Source organism: Sus scrofa, chromosome 7 (genome assembly GCF_000003025.6).
Source record: "Sus scrofa isolate TJ Tabasco breed Duroc chromosome 7, Sscrofa11.1, whole genome shotgun sequence".
NCBI lineage: Eukaryota > Metazoa > Chordata > Mammalia > Artiodactyla > Suidae > Sus > Sus scrofa.
Window position 1 is genome coordinate 93,245,205 of NC_010449.5, and position 22,135 is coordinate 93,267,339.

General features: G+C 46.7%; 1 protein-coding gene across 2 annotated transcripts in view; it reads left to right on the top strand.

Annotated features, from left to right (window-relative positions):
- The window catches only part of SUSD6 (sushi domain containing 6), a 90,480-nt gene continuing 76,852 nt past the window's right edge, over window positions 8,508–22,135 (top strand). Inside the window, exon 1 of one of the 2 annotated variants that reach the window (XM_001926947.5) lies at window positions 8,508–8,802. The gene's annotated coding sequence lies outside the window, so the exon portion shown is untranslated. The remainder of the gene's footprint in view (window positions 8,803–22,135) is intronic. The other variant, XM_013978303.2, reaches the window with a different exon arrangement.

A 22,135-nucleotide genomic window follows, 5' to 3' on the forward strand; every position in this document is an offset into this window, starting at 1 on the left:
ACCTCTTAATCCCCACCCCTTTCTTGTCACTCCCCCTTTCCCTCTCTCCTCTGGTAACCAATAGTTTGTCTTCTATGTCTGTGAATCTGTTTGTTTTTGTTATAGGCACTAGATTGTTTTATTTTTTGTTAATTAATTTATTTATTTTGTCTTTTTAGGGCTGCACCCATGGCATATGAAGGTTCCTGGGCTAAGGGTCCAATCGGAGTTGCAGCTGCCAGCCTACGCCACAGCCACAGCAATGTGGGATCCAAACTGCATCTGCAACCTACACCACAGCTCATGGCAACGCTGGATCCTTAACCCACTGAGTGAGGCCAGGGATCGAACCTGAAACCTCATGGTTCCTAGTCAGATTCATTTCTGCTGAGCTATGACGGGAACTCCTGTTTTATTTTTTAGATTCCACATATAAGTGATATCACAATATAAGTGATATTATACAGTATTTGTCTTTGTCTGACTTATTTCACTAAGCATAATACCTTCTAAGTCTATCAACGTTGTTGCAAATGGAAAAATTTCACTCTTTTTTATGGATGAATGATATTCCACTGTATATAAATATCATATCTCCTTTATCTCTTCATCAGCTGATGGACACGTGGGTGCCTTCCAGGTCTTGGCTGTTGCAAATAATGTTGCTATGAGCACTGGGGTATGTATAACTTCTCAAATTAGTATTTTTCGGGTTTTTTTGGTTATATACCCAGGAGTGGGACTTCTGGGTCATATGGCAACTCTGTTTTTAGTTTTCTGAGAAACCACCATATTGTTTTCCATATGGCTGCACCAATTTACATTCCCCCCAACTTATAGTTTATTTCGTTTTACTTGCATAATTTAATTTTTAACAAAGGCTGTGTTTAACAACTGGTTCACAAAAATCTTGGAAATTTCAGTTGGTTCTTGAGGGATGGGCCCGAGCAGGCTCCAGCACAACACTGCAGGTAACCGGCTCTGGTCTCTCTCTTTTTTTTTTTGCTTCTTAGGGCCGCACCTGTGGCATATGAAAGTTCCCAGGCTGGGGGTTGAATTAGAGCTACAGCGGCTGGCCCAAGCCACAGCCACAGCAACAGGGGATCTGAACCACATCTGTGGCCTACACCATGGCTCACGGCAAGCTGGATTACTGACTCACTGAGCAAGGCCAGGGATCGAACCTGAATCCTCATGGATACTAGTTGGATTCATTTCTGCTGTGCCACGATGGGAACTCCCTGGTCTTTCTTTAAAGATCACATTTGTCTTTTTTTTTTTTTTTTTTTTAACAGCTTCATCTGCAGCATATGGAAGTTCCCAGGCCAGAAGTTGAATCAGAGCTGCAGCTGTGGCCTGTGCCACAGCCACAGCCACACCAGATCCAAGCTGCAAATCTGTGACCTATATCGCAGCTTGTGGCGATGTCGGATCCTTAAACCACTGAGCCAGGCCAGGGATCAAACCTACATCTTAACAGAGATATCAGATCCTTAACCCGCTGAGCCACAACAGCAATTCCACAATTGTCTTTTGCAGGGCAGACTGCCGTTGTATTCCCTAAGAGGTGAGGAGGCCTGGCTCTGCTACTCAGTAATTGTGGCCGCGGCTTTTTTTTTTTAATTGTATTGGCCTATAGTTGATTTACAATGTTGTGTTAGTTTCTGATGTACATGGAGTTCTATCATGGCTTAGTGGTTAACGAATCCGACTGGGAACCATGAGGTTGCGGGTTCAGTCCCTGGCCTTGCTCAGTGGGTTAAGGATTCAGTGTTGCCGGGAGCTGTGGTGTAGGTCAAAGACGTGGCTTAGATCCCATGTTGCTGTGGCTCTGGTGTAGGCCAGTGGGAACAACTCTGATTAGACCCCTAGCCTAGGAACCTCCATATCCCACAGGTGTGGCCCTAGAAAAGACAAAAAGAAAAAAAAAAAAGAAAAAAGAAATAGTTTCTGATGTACAGTAAAGTAAATCAGTTATACATACATATATACATATATATATATATATCCCTTCTTTTTCAGATTCATTTCCTACATAGCTTAATATGAAATATTGAGTATAGTTCCCTGTGTTATACAGTAGGTCCTCATTGGTTATCTATTTTATGTATAGTTGTGTGAATATGTTAATCCCAAACTCCAAACTTGAGCCTCAGCCTTATCTTTAACCTCTCTGTACCTCAGTTTCCTTATCTAGAAAATGGAGATAAGAGTATTAATATCAGGAGTTCCCTCGTGGCGCAGTGGGTTAAGGATCCAGCGTTGTCACTGCAGCGGCTTGGGTTGCTGCTGTGGCTTGGGTGCATTCCCCGGCCCAGGAGCTTCCACAAGCTCTGGGTGGGTCCTCTACCCCCCCAAAAAAGAGTATTAATATCAGCTTCACAGATTACTGCAAAGATTAAATGAGCTTCTGTACATAAAGCCATTAGGGCAGTGCCTGGCAGATAGCACGGTGTACTTCATAAACTGGCAGTGGCTTCCTCTTCTTCCCTGGGGTCACTCCCTTCCTCATCCACCTGCAGTCAGAGGTAGCAGAGCCATTCCCACAACCTGCCTTCCCACCGCTAAATCACTTGGAAATGAACCATCAGGCAGCCTTGAGAAAGAAAGGGCATGGGCATCAAATGATGGGGGCAGCAAGAGTGGCGGTTGGGGGCAAGTTGTGTCCAGAAGGGCCTCAGGCCACCACTGCCACCCATGCCTTCCTCCTTCCCTGCTGGCTGCCTCTCAGAGTCTGCGCCCAGCCCTCAGGCAAAGGTCAGGGAGCAGAAGCAGGAAATCAGGCTGGCTGGCCCCTGTGAAGGCGGGATCTGGGCAGTTTCCATCTGAACTCTCTTGGCTGCCTTGATTTATCTTGAGTGTAAAATGGGGCTGATACTTTTGCCCTGCTTATCTGGTCTGTGTTGGAGATAAAAATGTCATTAGAGACTTGTCAGTGATTCAGAAAAGCAAGAGGGGCTGGGTCACACCCTTACACACCAGCTGACCGGGCAGCATCGGGGGCATGTGGCCTCAGAAGTACACTTGCCAGGGTTGGGCTCAGGGCTGGAGTGGGCAGGATATCATAGTTGCTGCTCTGGGCAGCCCTGCTCTGAGCTCTGCAAAGCTCCTTGAGTTCAGTGGCCAACAGGGACTGGGACGCCACGCCTGCCTCTCGCAGGTTCCTGACACACTTGAGGATGGATGCCATGGTACATACACGGTGCATACTCTGTGCACAGCAGCTCAGGGGCCTCCTTCCCAGGGGTGGGAACCACTCCTCGGTTCTGCGGGCCCAGTCCCGCCTGGCCCACCCTTCTTGGATTCTAATAACTCTCTGTTGTGCCCGTGGCTTGAATACCTCCATCTCCCCTGGGGTCAAGTGGGTTTGCGTGTTTACTTACACAGGGCTTTGACGGCTGCCCAAGGAATCTGGAATCAAAACAAGAAGCCCCATGCTACCTCCCATCTCAGGTTAGGCAAGCCAGAAGTCTGCTCAGAGCCTCAACTTCCTTACAGGTAAAACTGGAGGATGATAATTATGTGTCACTTTATGGGGAGGTCATGCAGAAGATGAGCTGGTGTGCAAGAAAGTGCTTTCAAAAAGAGCAAGAGTATGTAAGGACCATTTGGGTCCTTTTTATTGGGAGCAGAAGCCATATGATTTATTTGAAAAAGTGTGACTTTTGGAACAAACAAGAATGAATTCTGGTTTTGCAACATGCATATGATATTTGATGTAACAAACATTTCTCTGAGACTGCTTCCTTATGTGTAAAATGGGGTTGAAAATATTTAACTCAGGGGTGTTGTCAAAATTAATGGTTACATGGAATTCCTGCTGTGGAACAGTGGGTTAAGAATCCGGTTGCTGTGGAGGCATGGGCATAGGTTCAATTCCTAGCTCAGCACAGTAGTTACAGGATCTGGTGTTGCTGCAGTTGTGGTGTAGGTCACAGCTGTGGCTCAGGTTCAGTCTCTGGCCCAGGAACTTCTATATGCCATGGGCATAGCCATAAAATTAAACATAAACAACTACAACAACAAAATTAGTGGTTACCCATATAAAGTCCCTACCAAGTACCTGGCACCCAGTAGGTGCTCAATAAATATCAGCTATCGTTCCTGCTGTTATATGTAACAACAATGGCAACAGAGATGTCAAGTAGAGTTGACCCTTGAACAACATGGGTTTGAACTGCTTGGGTCCACTTACATGCAGGTATTTTTCACTAAATACTATAGCATCCCCCTTTGATGTGGATTCAACTGTGGACACAGAGGAACCCCATATAAGGTGGGTTGACTATAAGTTATATGTGGATTTCTGACTGCCAAGAGGGTGGGGGTCCCTACCCCCGCCCTGTTCAAGGGTCAGTGGTACTAAGTTTGAACCTCTTCTGACCTTCACTTTCATGGAGCCATGCTCCTCTTTCCTGCCCTCTAAGTGGTAGAGGCACACGCTCCTAGATTCCTGGAAGAAAGAGAAGGAATACCATGCCCTCTGACTCATTCCACGGGGGTGACCAGGTTGTCCTGGTTTGCCCAGGACTGTACTGGTTTTAGCTCTGGAAGCCCAAGGCCTTGGATTTAAAACAAACTGGGCTGACTGATTACTCTACTCGCCATTAGCCTGCATCTAACCACCAAGCCATTTTCCAGAGTATTAAGATTTGTACTAGAAATCTGGAAGGACCCAGAAATATTAGCTTGAAAAGCCACTGTAAGTCCTCTTGATTTAAGGCAGGGGGTTAAATAAGTGAAAATTTAAAAATTAGCTTTAAGGAGTTCTATCTCGGCACAGCAGAAATTAATCCGATTAGGAACCATGGAGTTGCGGGGTCAGTCCCTGGCCTCGCTCAGTGGGTTAAGCATCTGGCGTTGCCGTGAGCTGTAGTGTAGGTTGCAGTCACTGCTTGGATCCTGCCTGTAGGCTGGCAGCTGTAGCTCTGATTCGACCCCTTGCTTGGGAACCTCTATATGCTGCAGGTGCGGCCCTAAAAAGCAAAAAAAAAAAAAAATTAGCTTTAAGATTCATTATGTTGGGGTAAGAAATACACAAAAAATCAATAATGAAGCCCATATATTGTAGGATTCTGTACATGAAATGTCTGGAAAAAGCACATCAATGGAAACTGAATGTAGATTACTGGTTGCCTAGGGCAGGGGGTGGGGTGCAAAGGAAATGGTGAATGATTGTTAATGCGTATAGAGTTTGTTTTTTGGAGACCAAGAAAATGTTCTAAAATTGATTTTGGTAACTGGAGTGTGTGGCGCAGCGGAAATGAATTCGACTAGGAACCATGAGGGTGCAGGTTTGATCCCTGGCCTTGATAAGTGTGTTAAGGATCCGGCGTTGCCGTGAGCTGTGGTGTAGCTTGCAGATTCCGCAGATCTGCCGTTGCTGTGGCTTCGGCATAGGCTGGCGGCTACAGCTCCGATTTGACGCCTAGCCTGGGAATCTCCATATGCCGTGAGTGTGGCCCTAAAAAGACAAAAAGACAAAATAATAATGAAATAAAATAAAATAAAATAGATTGTGGTAATGATTGCACAACTCTGTAAATATACTAAAAAGCTATTGAATTGTATACTTTAAATATACAATTATACATTTAAATTATGAATAATACGGTGTGTGAATTGTATTTCAGTAAAACAGTTGAATTTTCCAAAATACTAAAAAATTTGAAAACAATTTTTTAATTTAAAAAAATCAATGGTTCCTCCCACTTGGGACTCTCCAAATCTAAATTACTCTTCCAGTTCATCTTTGGAATTATCTTTTTACTGGCATGGAAATATTTAACCTCTGCTAGGGAATACCACCCCCCACTTTGATTTTCAGGGGAGATGAGCAAAGCCCACTGGCAAAATGTAACAGGGGCTTCTGCTCAGCTCTATAGAGGAGGCCAGTGGAGCCTGAGGCAGGAAGGAGAGTGGGGGGGCCAGAAGAGGCTGGGAGCCAGTGTTTACAAAGGGAGGAAAGAGACCCTGGCCGTATAAGGCAGATGGAAATAGATGCGAAACTGAGGTTCTTCCAAAACACCACACAAGGGTAGATAGGCAGCTCTGGAAAAGTTGCAAAGGGTTAAGTGGGGAGGGCATCCCAGGCGGAGGAAACAGCCTGGGCCAGGGCTCTGAGATGTGAGGGGAAGTGGCTTGCTAGAGGCGTGCAGGCTGGAGCATGGGATGTGCGGAGGGAGGGAGAGGACCTGGGCCAGGTTGCAGTGCACCCTGGACACAGTCCACGACATGCTCTAAGTTTAATTTTGTTCTGTGGACACTGGGAGGTCCAGGGAGGATTTTTAGATAGTAACAGTTTGCGAAGGGTCTCAAAAGCCATGTTACAATGTGAGAGGTGGAGGGTCTTGCATGAGGTCACCAGTCAGTGGTTATTAGTGGTCAAACTGACTGCAGTGCAAAACTAGGGGCTCCAAGGTCTGGCCCACTCCATCTTCTCTTATGCCAAGCTGCTTGCCAGGACATTCTGCTTGTCCTTTTCTTCTCCCCTCCTCGGTCTTCTCTAATTCCTCCCTACCCCTTCCCTTGCTTCCTCTCCACCTTGCTGCTTTCAGAGGCCTGGGGTCTGCCTGTGGCTGAACTCTGTTGCAGATCCCAGAAGATCTATTATTTGCTTTTAACCTTCTTGGTGATCTGCGTGCTATGGCCCCCGTAGTGGGAGAGATGAGTAGGAAGGGAGCGTGTCCATCTTCTCCAGTGAGTCTGGACCTAGGAAATATTAAAATTTGGCACAACATTGTTAATCAACTATTCTTCAATTTAAAAAAAAAGTAATTAAAAAAAGATGAAAGAAGACCCTCCAAAATTCAACCAAGTAAATCTGAAGATCTAATTGGTTTTATTCAATGATTCAGAAATCAGAGACCTTCTGTCTAGCAACTAGAAGGGCACTCAGAGGGGTTGTACAAAATGGAAGGGTTTTATAGGAAGAATAGGGCAAGGGAGCTATTAGTAAAAGAAAATAAAAATTATTTTTTTATGCCCTAACATCTTTTTTGGAGGGAGAAAACTGGCAAGGGTTTTATCATGCAGATTGCCTCTTCTTCCTCTGGGGAATGGTGAGGGTCCATGTGACAGATTACTATGTGACAGCATCTCATTGGTGCTGGCCAGAGAATTCGAAACTGGTTAAGATTACATTTATGGTGAAGGCTGAAACTGCAATTAGGTTAGGTATTAAATCTAGGTTTGGTATCATGGGCTTTAGCACAAGTGACACCATTTTGGGCCTGTGGGTTTTCTTCTTAACAGAACTCAAGGAGGAAAGGAGGCAGAGCAAGGACAGGCTTATAGAAAAGGAAGCAACAGCCGTAGGTTTGTGGGGCCCAGGTTGGAAGTGTTCTCTGGAGGATGCGTATGTGGGCATGATGGGGTGGGGGCTGCACTCTGCTTGCTTTGTTTTTGCACTTTTTTGAAAATGAGACCTGATCATTCACAGCACTTTTCTAGAGAACCTACTAGAACTAGGCTAGGTGAGAGGCCCAGAGAGGGTGTGTCCTCCTCCAATGGGCATCTGAGACCCAAGCTGCAGCATAGGCTGAAGTCTCTGGTACTGATTCTCAAGTAGGAAAGTTTCCACATTCATTGAGCACCTCCGAGACCAGGCACTGTTCAAGGGCCTGGAGCAAAAAATAAAAAGTCATAACCATTGTCATCAAGGGGTCACAAGTCCTGTAAATACTTCCAGAGGATTTATCTCCTAGGCCCCCAGTGGGATCACCAATAGATGCTGTTTCTATAAAGTACACAACGGTTGGCATAGTATAATGTTGGAAAATTGCCCCAGGAGACAAGGCTCAGAATGGGAAATAAAATTAGGAATGTGGCGGGTTCTAGCTCCAACTCTGCCAGTCTTCACTCTGAACTTCGGTTTTCTGAACCTTGAGATCTGTTGCGTGCTTTTTAGTACGCTGAGGAATCACTTAGGAATGCTTGTTAAAATAAAGATTCCAGAGTCCAATCGTAGTTTTTTGAATCAGAATGGCTGGATGTGGGACCGCGAATCTGCATTTTTACACCCCCAACTTAGGGGCAGTTTGAGGTAGGCAGTTGCACCACAGTTTGAGAAGTACTGCTTAATAGGAAGATAACGACCTGCCCTAGCGACAGGCCTGGAGAGCGATTCAGGAGCTAAGAAGGCAGCATGAATGAAAGCCTTGTCAAAGGGAAAGCAAACCAATTTTTGCAAATAATAGTAATCCAATAATACAAATAATATCCTAAAAATCCAAATAACGATACTACTACTAATTGTAAAAGAGATGGAGAGCGCACCGCAAAGGCACCGCAGTCTGAGTCTGTACCATCAACTGGTCCACAAGAGCGAAGTCGGCGCGACACTGTCCCTTTAAGACGAGCCCGCCCCACTCCCCGTCTCACCCGCCTCGGGGCGTGCGGGCCGGCGGGCGGCGCGTGCGTGCTGGCAGCCATCGACCGGCCGATCCTCCCAGCCGGGCGGTCGCGGCGGCGCGACGCCGGCGCTTGTTGCGTGCGCGCCTGGCCCCGCCCATTGCCCGCCCCTTCCCCTCCCCCTCCACGGGCCTCCCCCGCCCGCGCGGTACAGCTGGGCCAGTGACGCGGAAACTGCTGCCGCCGCCGCCGCTGCCGCCGCCGCGTTCCATTCTCCTAAGCCGGCGACAGCCTGTTTCCCGACTCCCGCTTCCTCGTTTTGCAGCGCCGCCCGGCGCCAGCCAGACCAGGGTACGCGGGGTCTCGCCCAGACCCTAGAGGGCTGCGGGTGCGCGCAGGCAGCGGAGCTGATCCTTGCGCGGTGGAAGGTGCGAGCGCCCCCATCCCGGAGGTCGCCACGCCGTTCCCCGGGTGAGTTGTCACCGCGGCCGAGGGGCGGCGGGGGCCGGCATTGTGTCACTGGACCGCTGGCTGGCTGTCAGGGGCGCAGGGCCAGCGCGCACCGCCCGGGAGGGATGCTGGGGAGCTGGGGCCGGCCACCCAACGTCCGCTGCTCTCCGCACTCCCCGCGCCGGCCTCGCTGTCACCTCGACGCCCGGCGGCGAGCCCTGCCTGTGCCGGCGTGGGCCGGCCTGGCGCGGGACTGAGAGGGCAGCGGGGTGAGCTGTGCCGGGCTTGGAGAAGGACTGGGCGGCCGGTTTGCGGCCGGGAACTTGGTGGCGGGGGTCTCGGCTCCTGGGGTCCTGCTATGGTCGGTAGTTCAGGACGGAGACTACGCTTTGCAGATCGCTGGAGTGTAGATAAATAGGCAGAGGCTGTCTTGCTGTTACTATTAGTGTTACTGTTTTGCACTCAGACCAACTAAAGCTTTGGGTCCTGCTCCGGGTAGGGTCGGCTTAGCGACGGTGGACCGAGGATACCTTGGAGCCCGGGTATGGAAGCCCCGGAGCTTTTTGGAGCCCCTGTGCCTGTTCTGGTCTTTAATCTCAAAAACTTTTCTTATTATCCGGGCTGACAGACACCGAAACCACTTCCTGTTTGTGTATGTAGACTTTCTATTTTACTTCTGGCTTTTAGGGACTCCAAATACTGGTTTAGGTCTGACCTTCCCACGGGGTTGTGACTGTGGGGCTGCAGAATTGGGAACAATTATCTGTAAGGAGATCAGGAAGGGGAAGTGGTTTTGGGGACTCTAAGACCTGGGAGAATAGAGGCATCAGAAACAACTCTTTGGCTGGTTCCAGGGAAGTTCACAGCTTGGCAAAGAGGCCTGATGCTGCTGTTCCCATAGAATGCCCCCTCGGTGGCAGACAGCTTCCTGGGTTCTTTTGCTCCTGCTAACTGTGCTTGTGTGTGCTCTGTAGAGAGGTCCAGTAAAACTACCCAGTTCAATTAAACTGTAGGTCTTCACTGCCTTTCTAGGTCTGCTGAGGTGGTGAGTGTGCCTTTTGTCCCTTTTCATTTCTCTTGTTTTCCTCAAATTTTATTGTAATATAGTTGACTTAAAATTTGTATTAGTTTCAGGTGTACAGCAAAGTGAATCACTTATACATAAATGTGTATCCATTTTTTTTTCCGTATAGGTTATTACAGAATGTTGAGTAGATTTCCCTGCACTATACAGTAGGTCCTTGGTTATCTATTTTATATACAGTAGTGTGTATGTGTTAACCCCATCCTCCTAATTTATCCTCCCCCGCCATGGTTTCCCCTTTGTGACCGTAAGTTTGATTTTGAAATCTGTGAGTTGGAGGGGAGGCTGGTCCTAGCTCATCGGTTCTTTTGAAATCTAAGAGTTGGTTTCTGTTTTATGAATAAGTTCTTTTTTAATTTAAAAAATTTTTTAAATTATAGTTGACTTACAGTGTTGTGCCAGTTTCTGCTTTCCATCCTTTACACTGGTTAATGCACTTCTTGTTCTTTTCATCGCTGTCATTTAAAATATATGTGTAAATGATGTGAATGCATACACCTTTTTTGTTTTGGGAATTCTACACCCAAGTTGTCATATCTAGTGGAGGCTAGTAGAGACATGTGCTTGGCATTGAGTTTTGAGTTTTCTGGGCTGTTCATTTTTAGCCAGATGCATATTCAACCAGAAATGAAAATTTTCACAGAGTTGGAGGGGAGGGTTGTCTGCCTGCTCCTCAGTAAGGAGGTTATTTAACAAGATAAAAATATTAGCAATAACAAGGAAAAGCTCTTGAGGACTTACTGTGAACTGAGCTTTGAGCCAAGAATTTTCTTGATTTTATTTAATAAACAACAAGCTTTTTTGGTAGATTTTGTCTTTATTCCCAAAGCCGAAGCGAATAACTCACCCAAGGTCACAAATGTAGCTCCTGGTAGAGCGCACACTCTCAACTACTAGATTATACTCTTAATTTCTAGTTTGCTTACCATTTGGTCAAATTGAAACTGGAGTCTTTTTTTTTTTTTTTAAATGTCTTTTTGCCATTTCTTGGGCCACTCCCACGGCATATGGAGGTTTACATAGGAGCCTACGCCACAGCCACACCGGATCTGAGCTGCGTCTGCGACCCACACCACAGCTTATGGCAACGCCAGATCCTTAACCCACTAAGCAAAGCCAGGGACCGAACCCGCAACCCCATGGTTCCTAGTTGGATTTGTTAACCACTGAGCCATGTCGGAAACTCTGAAACTGGAGTCTCTAAAGTCTTTCCAAAGCACTACTTCCTCAGGCCATTTCTCGGATCGTGTGTATCCTTATCTCTTTCTCCAAGGTACACATTTATGATATGTTTGCACAATATTCGTATGTTCATTCATTCTTTTATTCAGTATTTATAAGTATATGTGATGCAGAAATTGTGCCAGGCACTGGGCTAGGTATTGGGGTTACTGTGATGAATAAGACAGAACCCAGCCATATCCTCATGGCGTTCACAGTCTTTAAGTCAATTTATTTTGGCTTATGTTGTTAGTTTTCCTTGGTGGCCATTTGCTACTTAAGGACATTCTGCCCAGTGTGTGAAAGAGAGGACAATACTGGTACGAGGCCTGATAAGTAGAACTTCCTGTCTATAGGGAGGCTCCAGGGTGGCTTTTCTGATACCATTGTAGACATGGCATATGAAACAAAACCTCACCTACAGCTAGACAGAGACAGGTCCCTGGGTGCTCAGAGTAGGACCCACCTCCCCTCTGCCTTTCGGTGTTTAAACCCTGAGAGCAAACCCATTGTGAAATTTATTTGCTGAGGCTTGCTTTCTCAAAGCCCAGCATTTGGGTGGATAGAAAGAAGAGGAGGAAAGGTAGAATGAGGTGTTACAGATGCAGGCTGGCAGATGAAGAGACCTCAGCACTTTTTTGTTTCCTGGCAGGGCTCCATCATGTGGTGATTGAACTTGTGCTCTTATGTAATAGTGCAGCTCCTGGCAGGGGATTTCCTCCCTTGCCATTGCCGGGGCAGCAATTCCTAGAGCTCCCCCCACCCCCCCTACACATACACATGTATGCACCCTCCAAAGGGAAAGATTCGCTTGGCTTCTTCAAAGTGAGAACTAATTTCAGGTTTATGGCTACTCATCATGGTTGCACTCCCCCCATGCTTTTCCATCCTCCAGAAAAAAAACTTGCCTTATGTTTTAAATCTTTCTTTGTACTCTTTTTCTATATGCTTAGTTCTTCTAACACCAGGTGACTACTGGCATCCGTCTGTGGGCTCAGAGAATTATAATATCTTTTTGAAACTTAGTGAGTCACATAATCTTCCTCATTTCTGTTCCGAAACAAGTGACCTGGGGAGCATGTCTTTAGTGGGGCTGCTTGCAGGCAAAGGAGGAAGGCCAGATGGCACATGCGTTTGTCTTTCCCTCTGATTCCCTTTTTCTCAAGGGACGATTCACGGAGAAGCAGCAGCAGGGACGTGATGCCTGCTTTTGGGCCTGAAATGCCCACTTGGAGGTCTGATCTGCAGACCCCCTAGGCCCAGTTGTGTAATTGCCATGCACGAAGCATTTTACTGAGCCCCTGCATTGACATGTGATCCCCTAGCGAAAGCTGGCAAGCAGGCTTCATTTTCCCTCTTCTGTCTGCCTGGAGGGGAGGGAAGGTTTGTATAATGGGCTTTCCTTCAAGCAGTAGGAGAGAGGTGAGAAGGAATAAGGAGAGGACGAAGCCCAGTGCTGTTTTTGGTCTTGTCTTTTGTAAACTTTGAAAGCAGATATTGCAGTGGTGCAGACTTGAGGATTGAGGATTAGGGCATTTGGGTGAAGGGCAAGCACGGGGGTAATTTTGTGATAATTGAGACTCTTTCCCCTGCTTTCTCCTCAAGATGGCTTCAGTCTTGGGGCCGCCCACATATCCCACTATGGTAAGATTTCACTTAATGGTAGGTTTTTAAAAAATTAATCCTCTGAAGTTATGTTGCCACAATGCAGGAAACTTGAAAACTAGAGCAGTGAGAAATAATGCCTGTGATGTGGTAGAGCCGTTTCCCTGTGCGTGAGAATGAGGGTGCAGCTTGAGGCTGGGGCCGGGGTGGGGTGGGGGGGATTGGGACGGGTATTTGAAGCGGCTCACAGCTGTGGATCTGAGACCAAAGAAGCAGGTTCAGGATGGCGTGGGGGTGACCGTCCTTGAGCATCAGGATCTGTTCACTCCCACCCTGGCTCGGAGTCAAGGCAGCAGCCATTGTTCCCTTAGATGGCTGAACATTCCAATGTCTCTGTGTAAATCCTTTATCTGAAAAAGTAGAGGTGCTGGGGAACGGGGCACCTTTTACAAGAGTTAGGTTTTAGTGGCAGAGCCTGTCAGGCACCTGTGGGTGTTGCCTTTTGCAGGCGCTCACCTGTGTCTGTGATGGTGGCCTTTTTTCTTTCCCGGTGAGTCCTTTGGCCTGGACACCAGCGGGAGTTCTCTACTTGATCTGTCATCCTCTGGTTCTTACCTGAGTGTGCAAGGCTCCACTCTGTGGGCAGCCCTCACAGTGGTGTGCAGCTGTGTCACTTCAGCTGTGAAAGGCCACCTGTGCTGCGGCCCGGGCTGGGGGACAGCCAGTGTCTGTGAAGGTACCAGTGCAGCAGCAGCAGCAGCAGCAGAGAATGCAGCGCCTCTAGTGAGGACTGAATGGGTCTCACAGACAGGCGGGTGTTGCCTCTGCTGTATTCTCCCTGGCTCCTCAGTCTCAAAAAAGGAAAATAGCCACCCTTGAAGCATCTGAAACTGCAGGCCAAGAATTCGTGCAGCACTCCAGAAACAGGATATTGTTGAAGCATTTTTCTCAAGCAGAAACAGATGCAGTTCTCTGTTACTGTCGACAGTGTTAGCAGATCTTTAAAATTACCTGATAGCATCGGGCCTTTCAGTGGACTCCCTCCTCCCACACACGTATCCAGGTATTATTTATTAATTTTTTCTTTTTTCTTTTTTTTTGGCAGAGCCCCATTGCTTGATTTGGGGGAAGTTAGCCTGGGATTCCTGATAATAGCAGTAGGTTCTCAGTGGGTTTGCCGCCGGCAGAGGTGTTGACTGACAATTCTTTATTACTCAGAAGAGGATCTTCTGTGGTGATAAATTAAATGACTCAGGATCCTTTCGTCCAGTAGTTGGAGATTGCATGCAAAAACCTCACCAATAGGGGCTTTTTCTCAGCCTCCCCTTTCTTTCTAAACTTTCGCAAGGAGGGTGAAGGCCTGTCTTTCCAAATCCCACTTCCTGCGGGCAGTGACATGCCTTCACCCACAGAGGTTTGAGGGTGTGAATTGCTCGTGTGTAGACTCCCCTGGCTGAATGTTTGGCTAGACGAGGCTTGGGCTTCTGACAAAGCCGGGAAAATGAAACTGGCTTATGGGAATGGGAGAGGAGGAGTATTTATCCTCTTCTTCCTTCTTTGGGCTGTTCTCAGTTGATCTCAATACAGTAAGTGGACAGAGGTTTAAAAAAGGGAACTTGAAAAAGAGAACAAGGTGGTTTTGCTTATTTTGCATTTTAAGTTGTAGTCCAGGCAAACCGAGAGGGTTGTTTTTTGTTTTTTTGTTTTTTTTTTGGTCAGTGTACTGGGACAAGATTACGGAAAGCTTGGAAAATAGAGGAGGGGAAATTAATATGATTCTACCATCCTAACACAAAAAAGTATTCTACTTTTTCTTTTAGTTGGTAGTCCCTGTACATTCAACTTTGTATTTTTTTTTTTTTTGGATGTAACATTATAGCATAAACATTTTCCTGTGCTGACACATAGTTTTTAGAATTATTTCTGGTGGCTTTATAATATCCCATCAAGTAGGTCAGATGTAATTTAAATACCCTCTCTCATGCATCTAGATGATGATGATGATGATGATGATGATGATGATGATGATTATTTTTTTGCATCTATATTACTTCTAAGTTTGCTCAAGAAGATTTTTTTTTTTTTAGAGGGGTGATTTTATTTTATCATATGACGTTTTTAAAAAACAGCTTTATTGAGACATAATTTATATATCAAAAAGATGATCCATTTAAAGTGTACAATTTGGCATTCCCATGTGGTACAGCAGGTTAAGGATCTGGCATCATTGCTGCAGGGGCTTGGGTTGTTGCAGTGGCAAGGGTTCCATCCCTGGCCTGGGAACTTCCACATGCCTTGGGCATGGCTGGAAGAAAATGTGTACAATTCAATGGATTTTAGTATATTTACAGTGTTGTCCAACCATCACTATGATCTGATCTAATCTAGTTTGGGAACATTATCATGTTCCCTGCCACTAATAGTCACTCCCTATTCCTCTCCAACCCCCCCTAGCCCAGGGGCACTGCTAATCCCCTCTCTCTCTTCTATGGTTTACCTATTTGGAGATTTCCTCTGAATGGAGTCCTACAATATGCTGTCTTCAGTGATTGGCTTCTTTAATTTAGCATAATGTTGTGGAGGTTTATCCATGTTGCAGCGTATATAAGTACTTCATTATTGCTGAATAATCTGTTGTATAGACATACCATATTTTGTTTATCTGTTCATCAACTGATGAACATTTGGGTTGATTCTGGTTTTTGGTTATTATGAATAATGTTGCTACGAACTCATGGGTTTTGTGTAGACATATGTTTTCATTTCCCAGGGAGGTATTTTAAGAACTGCATCCATATTTCTGCGTTGGGATTAACATTTTACTTGGTTATATAGTTTGTTTAGGCAAGAATAGCATAGCAAAATCTCTTGGTTCTAGTGTATTGAAGATATTGCCTTGAATTAAGAAAAAGTGCTACATATATCTGTATCTATATACATATGTACACAGGTACATATATACACACACACACACACACACGTATGTATATATACTGTATACATATATATTTATGAAGTTTGAATTCTCCGGTAGCATTGTTTCCAAAGCTTTGGTGTAGAACTGAACTATTGTGAGAGTTGACAATAGAGCCTAAATTCGGTATGCATGTATCGCTACTTAAGGAAAGGGGGGGGGGAGGTTCAGCAGGAAGCCTCAGTGTCATTGTGTCTTTTGGAAAGGATGTTACCATGAACCCTACAGAGTCTTCCTTATCAGTATAATTTATAATTCTCAGAAATTTTTCCTTTGCTTATGAAAAATTCCCTGCGAGGGTTCTGTGCACCTGCTTGGAGGCTGCTGCTAGGCTGGAGAGTGGAGTGCTTGCTGAATAGAGAGCCAGCCCTTGAGTGGGCAGGGAAAGGGGCTGAGTGTGGTTTAACATGAGTCTGAGGAAGAATGCTCTTTAGAACAGCTCTTACAGGCTCTCACTGGTGGACCTTATTTTAACCCGAGGTTAAAAATATAGATCATGCCAGACACAAAGAGGAACAGATGGTGCTGCTGGGAGTGTCATTTCCTCTACAGGATCTACCCCTTGTGGTTTTACATCATAGCAGCCTTAGCACTGAAATAGTGCACTGCCTCCTTTCGCCCTTGCCCTAATTGCAGCTCCTAGCATTTGTGATCAGTAGCCGGTCTTGCTTTTCCTGCTCCTAGATCCCTCCCAAAAGCTTTTGCAAGTGTGCATGTGCAGGCTGCCTAAGGGCGAGAGGGTCAGGATGGTCCTACCTCAGAAATACGTGGGACACAGGGCACATGCCCCTTGTCCAACAAGCCCGGCAAAAACTAGGAACTTGAATTATCTTCCTTTGTACCTGGTTTAACTTCCCATACCTGGCACTAAGCCCAAGGACTAGTTCTTCCAGAAAGTTCCCTTGTGTGTGTGCGTGCACACATATGTATGTGTGTGTGTATGTGTGTGTGTGTGTGTGTAAATGTGTAGGTGTGCAGCCACAACTTCCCTTGAGTATTGGATACTACACTTGATCTTAGCCAAAAGGCCGAGAAGCGATTCCCTTGAGTATTGGAGACAGGGCCAAGGAAGAAGCCAGGGCTCCAGTTTCCTAGTCTAGTGCTTTTTCCATGCCAGTGTGATCAACTTCTCTTCTCTGGGCCTGTTCCAAGAAAGGGGATTGGAGCCCAGAAGGGTGTGTAGTTCATATCGATAGGAACAAATTCATATCCCTTTTGTGATTGTGGTTTTGAATCTAATAGCGAAATTTCAAAGGGGAATGAGTCTTTAAATTCAGCACTTCTGAAGAAGAACTGTGCTTAAAATGGGAGTTGTGTTTAAGCTGAACCTGCTCAACTCTTTTCATCTCTGTACAGTGCTTCCTTACAATGTAGAACACACCATCCGACTCCAGGCCAGTGGATTTGTTCTCTGAGTCATTTTCCCCTTTGGGTCCCACTTGCTCAGGTGGGACAGGGGCAGGTGCCATGGCATCCTCCATGTAGTAAAACTGCCTGATATTAGGGAACATGCTATCTGGGAGGGCTGATGGCGCTTCCTTCCCACCCCATTACAGACCGAAACCCTTCACAACTGTGGTTCTGATTTCCTCAGGTTCACTTTATGTCAGATCAGCCACTCATCCAAATGCAGTGTGAACATTTCTAACTGTGTCTCTAACAAGCCAGCAAGGAAACAGGCTTCTTGAGTTGAGGTCATGTATGCTAGCTTTCTCCATGCCGCAAAGCCAGGGAGCAGTTTTTTGTGTTCCGTGGGTGCTGCTCTTTTAGTGGGCATGCGCAGGACACTTCTAGAGAATTAACAAATGGTATGTTGGCTAGCCCGCAGCTTTATCAATCCTTGAGGCTCATCTGCCCACAGATAGGAACTCTGCCCTGGGAAGGCCGTCTTCCTCCTTTCCGTCCTGTGGGGATTTTGCTTGTCACACAGCGGGGTGGCGAGAAAAACAGGCTTTGGGTTTCATAAGATTTCGTAGGTCCATCTTATTTTCCCCTTTACATGCACCTTCAAGTCCTCATGATCTGTGAGCTGAAACTCTGGTTGGGCGGTGACGTCAGGCTGCAGGGAGGTGAGTGGAGGGATGCTGCAGAGACCAAGAGGAAGGAAGTAAATCAGTCATTCCTATGGTGGGGATTTGGTGAATGCCAGTGGTTGTTCAGTGCTGGGCAAACAGCCGTGAACAAAGAGCAATATGGACACGGCACTTGTCCTCAGGAAGTTAAAAGTCTGGGGAAACACCCATGGGGTATTTAATTTGATGGAAGGACTGTCGTGTAAAATGGGCTTTCAGCTTGGCTGCTCCGAAGGAGTGGCCCTGGCCTTTTCAGGGACTGTCACCGTGGAAGGGAGGAGGGCTTGAGAAGTATCCTTGGAGAATTCCTGCTAGCCTCCCGAGCAGGAGAGTAAACTGCCTCTCTCTGCGGAGCAGGCTTATTTAGGCTTAGGAGTTTGGTCGGGGGAGGATTCTTGCTTTCCGGCTTTACCTAACCAAGCTTTTTTCATTTTGTTTTTAAATTTTTAAAAAATGATTTTTATTTTTTCCGTCGTAGTTGGTTTACAGTGTTCTGTCCATTTTCTACTGTACTGCAGGGTGACCCAGTCCCACACATACATGTATACATTCTTTTTCTCACATGATCATACTCCATCATAAATGACCAGATACAGTTCCCAGTGCAATCAAGCCTTTTTTTAATGTGGGAATGTTTTCTGACCCTAAAGTATCCTTTTTTGCAGTTAAGAGAGAATAGCTCTTATGGGTTCAACAGTGAGAAATTGGGAGAAGGGAAGTAGGTAGGGCCAGTGTTGTGAATTCCTTACGGAATGTTTTTTCTCCATTTCCTTCCGGCCTCAGTTTTAGATATATTAATTTGTGATGTCTCTCTTTCTGATACATCTGTGGCTTTATAACCTGCTGGGGGCAGTATAGGACCTAGTACCCTACTAGCACAAATGAGGGTCCCCCAAACCGCACATACCTGTATGGTTTACCTCTGGGGATAAGCCATGTCCATGTAGGCTCAGGTTCCAGGCTGAGATTGGACGTTCCCTGAAGTCGGTGACTGTCTTATCCTCTTTGTGAGAGGGTGAGAGAGCAAGGTGACATTGAGACCATGGGCCTTGATGACAAGGAATGAAGGAGTGGTATTAATGATGAAATTCTAAAAAGAGGCATTGGAGGGAGGCCTAGCTTGAGTTGAAAACCAAATATAAACAAAGTGATAAAAAGCTGTTAACAATCACCAAGTTCACGCTGACTGGTGCCAGGAAAAGAAGACAGCTCAGGAACCATGGAGGTGGGAAGGGGGGGGGCGGGAAAGAGAGGGTATTGGCTGTTGTCCAAAATGTTTTAGCAAGGCCAGTCAAAAACAAGTTACAGGACCCCTTAAAATTTTTTATCCAAGACCAGGGAGTCACCCCTTCTAATTTTCAGGTGCAGGTCTTTGTTTCTGAAAAACTCTGTCATTCTTTTCAAAGCCTCAGGAGGCATGAATCATACCCTAAATCCAATTTATACGTGTGATCTGCTGGCTCAGCCTTTTTTGCATGTATATGGCATCCATGGTGAGTTTGGTTGCAGGCAAAGAAGTAGTTAACCAAGATGGCTTATTTCTGTTTGTTCTCCAGAACTGAGCTCTCCTGGGGGCGGTTCTTTTAAGTCTGGAATTATAAAATATAATTGTGGGGTCCTCCTCTGAAGGTCTGTGCACAAGTTTGAAAAATCACATCTTTGAAAGAAGGGCTGCTCTCTGCAACTGTTGACTGCTTTTCTTGGGATGTATGTGAGCAGCAGTGAATGAACAGATTTCAGAGCCTTTGGTGTTGGTAAAACTTTCTGTGGATGGTAACGAGTAGATATTTTTCAACTCACTTGAACTCATTTATTAACTGAACAAGTGTTGAATGCTCTTTGCCATGGAATCATCTTCCCACAGGGATTCTTTGCAACACAGTCCCACAAAGTTTTTGAATTGTTCTCCACTGTTTTGGTTAGTCTTTTCCCCTCATAGACTTCAAACTCCTTGAGGAGGGAAGGGCTGTTTTAAGTTTCCTCTTTGTTTACTTCTGCAGGTTGGGCATTTGTATTAATAGCAGTAAAGCTTTCTTTGTTTTACAAAGTACTTTCACGTAAGACAGCCAGTACTGTGAGGAAGGTTTCAGTTCCATTTTACAGATGGGAAAGCCAAGGCCTTTGGTAACCAGTAGACCATTTAGCATCCACTGTTCTTGTAAATAGGGACCCTGAGTCAGCTGGGGCTCAGGCTGAGTCAGACCTGGGTGTCATGCTGGGCAATAGGAAAACTCTTGGAATTGCAGACTTGATAAATGTTAACTTGCGCGTGAAAGGCAATATAATGACCCCTTTCCTCATCCCCTACCCACCCCCATCAGCGTAGGTAATCTCAAGGTCACTGTGTCCGTGTGCTTTTGGGTACCGATGGGACCAAGATGTGAAAGTGTACATAGTTCAGAAGGACAAGTGTCCTCTCCTTGTGGGGGGAGAGCATTGCTGTATAGTTTGAGAAGCTTTCATTTTTATTTTTGGGGGGAGCAGAGAGGCCATAGGGGCAAGGCCCTTGTCTCTAGAAACCCACGCAGTTTTCGGGTTATTAGAGGGTCCATTTGGGGGTAAGCCTGAGCGGAAACTCCATGTGCCTTGGGTTCTAAGGGCTCAGTGATGGGGATTTTGAGGGCTCTGCAGCCTTCCTCTGTATTGGCATTGTTGCAGTCTTGTCCTGTCTTTCTGCAGGTCTGTTCTGACTCTAGGCATCAGCTGTGGGTGCAGGGCCTGTCTGAGATGCCCACACCCCACTGTTTCCAAAGCGGGGGTGGGGGCTGTCTTTGCCTCAGAACCCCTTGGGCTCCTGAGGAATGTCCATCATTTTTAGCTGACACACTGTAGGCCAGGCTTCCTCTTCCCTGTTGCCCCGCCTGTACTTTCAGAGGAGAAGATGAGCCTGAGTGGGCAGGGAGGAGGTTAGAGGTGAAGGTCCTGCCTCACCCAGGGCAGCTTAGATTTGAAAAACACAGAGCCATGCTCATGTTCCTGGGGCAGGGTGTGCTCGGACAGCCCCGTCTGTTTTTTCCATTTGGTTGGGAAAGTGGAGGAGTAAGACTGGCTGCAGGCCAGGCATAGTTTCCCCCTTTCCTATGGTGAATGAAAATGGACGATTGTTTCGAGAAGTGGGTATGAGTGGGAGGCAGTAGAAGAGCGTGGCCTTGGAATCAGACCTACCCTGCTTTCCCACTCAGCTCAGCCACTCACCAGCTGTGTGGCCTTGAGCAGATTTAACCCTCAGAGGCTCAGTGTTACCACTTGTAGAATGGAGATGATAATGTTACCACTGCCTGTCCCTGGAGGAGGGTCACTACCAGAATATTGATGATTACCTGGGGGTGGGGGATTCTGGGATGATAAAGGGTAAAGGGTAACTTCCTAAACTTTCTTTTTGTTTTATTTGCTTCTCACTATTGGCGTGCATAACTTCATTAAAATTACGTTGAAAAATAACCCCTCATGCCGTTGTTATGAAAATCAAATAAAATGGGGGTATTTAAAACACTAGCGCAGTGTCTAACAACTAAAAGGTACACAAATGGCAGTTTATTTGAGGAAGAAGTGCTTTTAAGTAGTATTTGATCCTTGCTTTTTGTAGTGCTAGATTTTCCGTCTGGCTTGTGTACCTTGGGTAAGTCTCTTTGTTAAGCCCCAGTTCTTCAACTGAAAACGGGAGCTCACATCAGTATCTACTACATATGGGGGTTTGCAGGAGACACATAAAGCGGCTAGCCTGGTACCTGGCGCATAGTAGGTGCTCCGTAAATATTAACCGTGACCAGCTGTTAGCCTCACAGCTGTGCTAGAAGTGAGGTGGGAGTGAGGCCCACTTGAGAGTTACTGAGTGTGAGGCACAGAGTGGTTTGGGACAGGTGTCCTGTCTCACAGCCAAGTGCTGAGTTAGCAGCCGGAGTGGCGATGCTGATGCTCACGTGGCCCATGGCCTGGGTGGCCGCAGGGAGGTCTCCCAGGTGGGCAGACACCGAGCACCGGCTGTGGCTGTGGCTGGGAAACACGCCGCTGGTCTGGAGAGCGGGGTTTTTGGAGGGTCAGTGCGTCAGCGAAGGGGAGAGGCCAGTTTAGAACCACGTCCCTTCTCTGCTTTCCAAGGCAGATGGACGGCATCCAGACGGACAGAGTGAGGCCCTTGTTTCCTCTTGCTTCTCTTTCACATCCTCCTGGCCTGGCAGGTGTTGGACTCCTAACCACCGCCCTTGCTGTGGATACAGTTTTCTCAGCTCCTTCAGTGCTGCCACTGGAGTCCCGCTGACAGCCCCCCCCCCCCGGCCCCATTCAGCCCCCGTCGGCCCCTTGCGCCTCCTCTTTCCGTCCTGGAAGGCTTCAGGAGCACGCTCAGCTTCTCTGGGGCAGGCCGCTCTCTACACCACGCTGTCCCTGCCATGGCTTCCC